Here is a 7815-nt window from a genome sequence, read left to right as displayed (position 1 = left end):
GGGAGGAGGGGCGAGAGAGAGAGAGAACAAGCACCCAGTATGGAAGCCATAGCCTTTTAATAACCTAATTTCAGAAGTGACATCCTATCATTTCCGCAATACTCTATTTAAATAGAAGTGCATCAGTAAGTCCAGCATACACCAGGGATTGCATAGGGCAAGGATATACCAGGAGGCAAGGATCACTGGATGTCTGGTGGTTATGTTTTTAAATCTCAGAACAGTTAGGAACACCCCTGGAGATACCTCGTCTAGCACATCCTGAGGTGTGGCCTTCAGAATACCAATGGTGAGAAGCTGTGTGTAATGGGGTGCCCTGGTCAGGTCAGCTTGGCAAACACTGCAGGCTACAGTCCCCTCGGGGATTTAGGATGTGCTGAAAGGCTCTGTATAATCCTGTAGCAAGGGGACTCCCTTCATTTAGGCTTTCCCCAAGTTACTTAACTACAGTTCTTGTGTAATACTGTTATTCTGTGAAATACGCTGACACTTGGGTAACCACTGGCTTAGTCCAAGGATGGAGGAGTGCAGCCCAGAGAGGGGAGCAACTGGCCCAGGGTCATTACTCAATGAGCTATTAACAGAGCTAAACTCAAACCTACCATTTCTGTTTTCCCAACCCTCAGCCCAGATCATAGTCAGAAGTAACTCTGGTGACCCTGTAGGGGTGAGCTGAAGCCAGAAGAGCCAGGAAGTGAACTCTGAGTTCTGGAGCTAGAGATGGGCTGCCATAGACCACCCCCCCACCCCGGGATTTTTCCTCTGGGTAGAAAGCCTGGTGTGTGGTCCCAATACTCTGGAAGGGCATAGATCCTGTTCTCCTTGCTGACTTGCCTCCAGCTACAGTATCCAGGGATGCACATCACAGACTTGCCCCCACCCTCCAGTGTCAGGACAGAATAAGAAAACCAGGAAGATACTGAGACATCATCCTGCTGTGCTGCTGGTCCCAGGGGCCAAGTGATGGGACCAACATGGACGTAAGTGTTCATGGGAAAACCTCAGTGCCAGGAAATGGAAGCTAAGACTCCCACGGGCCCAGCACAGTGGCCTCTCCAGTGACCTCTCCATCCTCTCCTCCCACTCCCGACCGTCTCCCTCTTCTGTATCTCTCTCTGGCTGCCTGCCCCAACATGTATCCTGAATACTGCTTCCTAAGGATCTGCGCCCAGTGCTGGGCTTCCACCCAGCCCCTGGGAGATCTGGTGATCCAGTCTCCCCAAGCTGTTTGGAGCCCCTTGATTTACAAGAGTTTGACATCCACAGATCACAACAGACCCATGAGGTGGCCAAGTTGGCATCCTCTCTGTCCCTCCCACCTGCCAAAGTCCTTTCTTTACTCAAGGCTCTGCTCAGTGTCACCACTTTTAAAGGAGTACTTTTTCCTGCACCTCCAACCACATCATCCTGTCTACCTGTCTCCACTACTGTAGCACCCAGCCTTGACACCTCATAGGTGCTTGATAATGTGAATGAGGGGTACCTAGGTGACTCAGTGGTTGAGCATTTTCCTTCAGCACAGGGAGTGATTCTGGGGTCCTGGGATCGAGTGCCGCATCAAGTTCTTTACAGGGAGTCTGCTTCTCCCTCTGCCTAGTCTCTGCCTCTCTGCGTCGCTCATGAATAAATACAATCTTTAAAAAAAAAAAAAAAGAAAGCCAGAAAGAAAAGAAAGAAAAGAAAGGAAAGAAAAGAAAGAAAGAAAGAAAGAAAGAAAGAAAGAAAGAAAGAAAGAAAGAAAGAAAGAAAGAAAGAAAGAAAGAAAGAAAAGAAAAGAAAGCCAGAGAAGTACTGATCAGTATGTGAGCTCTTACTACCTCCAGCTGGGTTTGCAATGCTGATGAAGATAGCTGATGAGAATGAGAAATACCTTTAGGTCTTTGGTCCATTCAATTGTTTAAGCAAATACCATCAATAGATAAGGCGGCCCACAGACAACTGTGGAAATCTCGCTAAAATGGGGCTAGCCTTAGTTACTCAAGGGAGGTTCCTGGATCAGGAACTGACTCATTATTTATGTGCACTCTGTGGGTAGATATCCTCATGATGGTAGTCACTTTTTTTTTTTTAAGATTTTATTTATTTATTCATGAGAGACCAGAGAGAGAGAGAGAGAGAGAGGCAGAGACACAGGCAGAGGGAGAAGCAGGCTCCATGCAGGGAACCTGATGTGGGACTTGATCCCGGGTCTCCAGGATCACACCCTGGGCTAAAGGCAGGCACTAAACCGCTGAGCCACCCAGGCTGCCCTGATGGTAGTCATCTGATTAGAAAAGGTGATGCAACATTTGCCCCGATTTTATGTGATGTCATCAATGTTACCACCTTGGCCCTGGGGGGCATTTCAGATCAGTGTTAGGCCACTGGGTAGGTTGGTATAGATAATAGGCTGGCCTAGACTTCCTCCCTGGGAACCAAGGTGGAGACTGGGGAGTATTTAATACCTAGAGCCATTCCTGGATTAGTAAGTAACTTAGGCTAAGTGGAAAGGTCAATATTTGAGACAACCACTTGACTTTCTAAGGTAGACCTTGATAGTTTATGGAATTTGTCCATCCTGTTGTGTTGAGGACCCTGGCAGATAGGACTGAGGGGAGTTTGCAGGTTGGGTTCATTCTGCTCCTTGAAGTTCTGTGGATAAAATTAATGAAATCCTACAAGTCAAATGGAGTTGGGGGCAGCCCGGGTGGCTCAGCGGTTTGGTGCCTGCCTTCAGCCCAGGATGTGATCCTGGAGACCTGGGATCGAGTCCCATATCGGGCTTCCTGCGTGGAGCCTGCTTCTCCCTCTGCCTGTGTCTCTGCCTCTCTTTCTCTCTGTGTCTCTTATGAATAAATAAAATCTTAAAAAAAAAAAGACAAATGGAGTTGATTTGGGCCAGCCTCTGTCAGTCAAATTAATCAGAGTGACTGATAGAGTAGTATTATCATGGGGAAACTGCCAGAAGTCAAGATGATGCATAAATTTGAAATGGATACTGGTTGGAAGTTATTGCTACGGGTCTCTCACTTTTCTCAAATTGCTGCATGACTTGTGAGCTAAAACCATGTGTGACTGTGTCCTGGACTGTCTTTTCAAGGATCCTTGCAGAGCCAATAGCCTTAGAAGTTAGAGCTAAGTCTCCCTCTGGAGCAAAGTGCAGGTCTTCTTGCAAGCTTGGTAGACAGAGATAGTGTCTGTCTGCCTTTCGAGCAAGGGGCAGGCATGCTTTACTTTCCAATGTAAGAGATTCCAATCCTCTAAGCTCTCTCCCTCTTTTCCTTTCTCTTCTTAATGCAACCCACTGTGCATGCAGGAGTCGTTTGACCCTCTTTTGTCTTGTCCTGGGGGAATTGAGGTCCAGCTGTCTTGCTGCCAAGACAGTGCTGGCACTCTAGCTGCTCCTACTACTGTCCTAAACTCCTTTGTCTCTGAGGAGTGCTGTGTCTTCTGCTAGCATCCATGGAACTGATGTCGGCTAAGTTGTCAGCTTCCAGACAGGGTAAGAGCTCAGACTCTTCCCAGTTCTTGACAAGATGTTCATGTTTCTTTAACACAGTGAATTCTATTTCTTAGAACTTATCCTAAAAGAAACAATAGAAATAAGACTAACTTGGCCATAAATCCTTTTAATATGCTGATGGATTCAGTTTACTAGTACAGTTGATCCTTGAACAACACGGGTTTGGACCACACAGGTCCAGGTGGATTTTTTTTTAATATAGTACTGTACTGTATTTTCCTTTTTTTCTGATAATTTTCTTAATATTTTCTTTTCTCTAGCTTACTTTATTATAAAAATACAGTATGTAATACATATAACATATGGAAGATGTATTAGTCAACTGTTTATGTTATTGGTAAAGTTTCTGATAACAGTAGGCTGTTAGTAATGAAGGTTTGGGAAGTTAACAGTTATCCATAGATTTTTTTTTTAATTTTTATTTATTTATGATAGTTACAGAGAGAGAGAGAGGCAGAGACACAGGCAGAGGGAGAAGCAGGCTCCATGCACCGGGAGCCCGATGTGGGATTCGATCCCGGGTCTCCAGGATCGCGCCCTGGGCCAAAGGCAGGCGCCAAACCGCTGCGCCACCCAGGGATCCCTATCCATAGATTTTTGACCGTGTAGGGAGTTGGTGCTCATCCCTAACTCTTGCATTATTCAAGGGTCAACCATGCTTTGTTGAGGATTTTTGCATCAATATTCATAAAGGATATTGCTCTGTGGTCTTGTTTTTTTTTGCAATGTCTTTGCCTGGCTTTGATGTTAATGTAATGTTGGACTCGGGATCCCTGGGTGGCTCAGTGGTTTGGTGCCTGCCTTCGGCCCAGGGTGTGATCCTGGATCCTGTTTTTAAAAATGTAAAAATCAGTTGTTGATTTGAAACCTTCTTTATTTTTATTTTCATGTATTTAATTTTAATTTTTTTAAAAGTTAACTCCAAGCCTAATGTGGAGCTTGAATTCATGACCCTGAGATCAAGAGTCACATGCTGTACAGACTGAGCCAGCCAGGTGCCAGCCTTCTCCTCTTCTAGTAAGTGTTTATAGTTATACATTTCCATTTCACATTGCTTTCCTTGCATCCTATAAGTTTGGGTATGTTTTGTTTTTGTTTTCATTTGTTCCAAGACATTTTCTAATTTCCTTGTGATTTTTTTTTTAAGATTTTAATTTATTTATTCATGAGAGCACACAGAGAGAGAGAGGGGCAGAGACACAGGCAGAGGGAGAAGCAGGCTCCATGCAGGGAGCCCGATGTGGGACTCGATCCCAGGTCTCCAGGATCAGGCCATGGGCTGAAGGCAGCGCTAAACTGCTGAGCCACCCGGACTGCCCCTTGTGATTTTTTTTGATCCATTGGTTGGTTGTTCAAGAACATGTGGTCTAATTTTCAAATATTTTTGAATTTTCCTTTTGCTATTTATTTCTAGTTTCATTCCAGTGTGAGTAAAAAAGAGATTTCCTGTGATTTCAATCTTTTTTTTTAATTTTAATTTATTTATGATAGTCACAGAGAGAGAAAGAGAGAGAGGCAGAGACATAGGCAGAGGGAGAAGCAGGCTCCATGAACCAGGAGCCTGATGTGGGATTCGATCCCGGGTTTCCAGGATCGCGCCCTGGGCCAAAGGCAGGCGCCAAACCGCTGTGCCACCCAGAGATCCCTGATTTCAATCTTTAAATATTTATCATGACTTGTTTTGTGGCCTTACATGTGGCCTATCCTGGAATGTCTTTGCTTTTTTCTTGCCGGGCACACTGTGGCTTGGCACCACTCTCCCCTGATACCTCAGATTCTAGCAATAAAGCTGTGGGCTGGCAGAAATGCTCTCTGCAGAGCTGGAGAGACCTGAAAACCTCAAACCCAGTCACCTCTCATTTTAGAGGTGAGAAAACAGGCTCAGAGAGTCAGAAGACTCCACCCATGGGCCATAGGCCCCATACACTGATCCATTGCAACTTATCTTCTGTGGCATCAGCAACAGTCACACAGAAACAAAAACTTCCACCCTAGGTTCAGTCAACAAATGTTTGCTGAGCATCTAAACATTCCAGGCGTGAGTTAAACCCTCAAATGACTCCCTGTGTATAGGGCCCATCTACTCTGAGGCAGAACTGAACATTTTGATTCTAGGCAGTGAGTGAGAGACGTGGATGATCAAATCCTTTCTGGTGTATTAGTGCCTATTTCATAAATGCACTATCTTGTTATCTAAGCTGGCTGCTGTATTAGATTGACTACATGCTCCTTTTAGAAACCACAAACACAAAGGTTGTGGACACTGGAGGCCAGACAGAAAAACTCACTGTATCTGCAGGGCTGGATTCTATGAAAAAAGTAATACAAAAGGGGTTTTTACATGAAGTGAAAAGCCTGCAGCTCAGAAAGGTTAAGGGGGTTAAAGCAGAGCTAGGAAGTTGCAACCAGTTTTTTCACCCCACGTGGCTGTCTGGGAGTACCCCAGCCCTGACATGGGGTTGGTTCATGCATTTCAGCTGCTGGGTCAGGGAAGGAATGAGCTGCCTTCTCTAACTGGGCACAAGAAGGGTAGAACCTGAGGATCCCACTTCCACCTCCAACACGGTGGCTGACTGTGGAGGTTTGAGACTTCAGAGTTGGGGCTCTTTAAAAAAAATATCTATTGATTTGAGAGAGAGATAGGGAGAGCAAGCAGCGGAAGGGCAGAGGGAGAGAGAGAGTCTCAACAGGCTCCCCACTGAGCATGAAGCCCGACACAGGGCTTGATCTCACAACCTTGAGATCACCACCCTAAGATCATGACTTGAGCTGAAACCAAGAGTCGGTGACTCAACCAATTGAGTCACCCAGGCACCCCCAGCACAGGTGGGATTTCTGCTGTGTGGTGCAAGGAACACAGCCCACAGAAGTCCCCTGGTTCATCTAGTCTGTCTCTCACCACTGTCCTGTGACATAAGGCAGAAGAAGGGATATGGTCCCACTTTACAGATGTGGAAGCCAAGGGGCAGAGAGGTGGGCAACCTGCCCTGTCAGTCAGGCTGTCAGTGCTCAATCAGAGAAGCAGAATCAAAAGGGGATACAGATATATTTATATACACAGAAGATACATACATGTGTATATATATATACACACACACATACATATGCATACATATAGATGTATCTGTATATATATAAATATAGAGAGATTCAGTGCAAGGAATTGCCTTACATGATGATGGAGGCTGTTTAGCCAAGCCTAAAATCCACAGAAGGGACAGGCCACCAAGGGACGGCAGGCTGGGACTTGCGGGCACAGGCTGATGGTCTGCTTGCTCTATAAATCTCTATTGCTACATCACACCATTGGCTACCATGCCCTCCTCTTTAACACTGCAGATAGAGCCGTGAGTGCCTTTAATTCAACCAAATTAAAGAAGAATTCCAGAAAACCTAGCACCAATGCAGGAAACTCATCCTGAAGATTCTGTTCCTCTAGAGTCACTTCCGGGATGAGAATCTGTATCATGAAGGTCCAACCAGAAGCAGAAACAGTAGGATATATATTAAGAAATTTATTGCAAGGCACTGATTTAAGTGATGGCGGGGGCTGGATGGACAAGTCTGAAATCTGTAAGGTGGTGATCTCAAGGTCGTGAGATCTGAAATCTGTAGGAAGGGCCAACTGGAGCTCTCAGGCATGGGGTGGCGCCGGGGGGGGGGGGGGGGGGGGGGGGGGAGGGGGGCGGCGCAGGGAAGCTGCTGTCCACAGGCAGAATTTTGTCTTTGTTGGTGAAGCCTCAGCTCTCCTCCTGAGGGCCTTCTGACTGATTGAATCAGGCCTACCTGGATTATCTAGGATAATCTCACTTGCTCAGTTAGCTGGTTATGGACTTTAATCACATCTACAAAATACCTTCATAGCAACATCCAGATTAGCATCTGACTGAATACCTGGACATTGCAGCCTAGACATGTTGACACATCTAATGGCCATCTCGCCTGCCCACAGCCACTCAGTAGCTCGACTCTGCATCAGCCTCAGCTTCCCCTACTCACACATACACTCCCACCTTTACCCTCAGGTTGCTGACAGTCTAAACAGGAAGAGAGGAATCTCAGGACTGGGGCATCCTATGTGTCTAATTACAAATCAGCCAGCACCTTAAGTGCCTGGGATTTTTTTCCTTTTTTTTAAGATTTTACTTATTCATTCATGAGAGACACACACACAACCACATAGAGAAAGGCAGACAACAGGCTGAGGGAGAAGCAGTCTCCATGCTGGGAGCCTGATGTGGGACTCGATCCCGGGACCCCAGGATCACGCCCTGTGCTGAAGGTAGGCGCTAAACCACTGAGCCACCCAGGCA

This window comes from Canis lupus, chromosome 26, assembly GCF_003254725.2.
Source record: "Canis lupus dingo isolate Sandy chromosome 26, ASM325472v2, whole genome shotgun sequence".
Classification (NCBI taxonomy): domain Eukaryota; kingdom Metazoa; phylum Chordata; class Mammalia; order Carnivora; family Canidae; genus Canis; species Canis lupus.
This window is presented reverse-complemented; position numbering follows the sequence as displayed.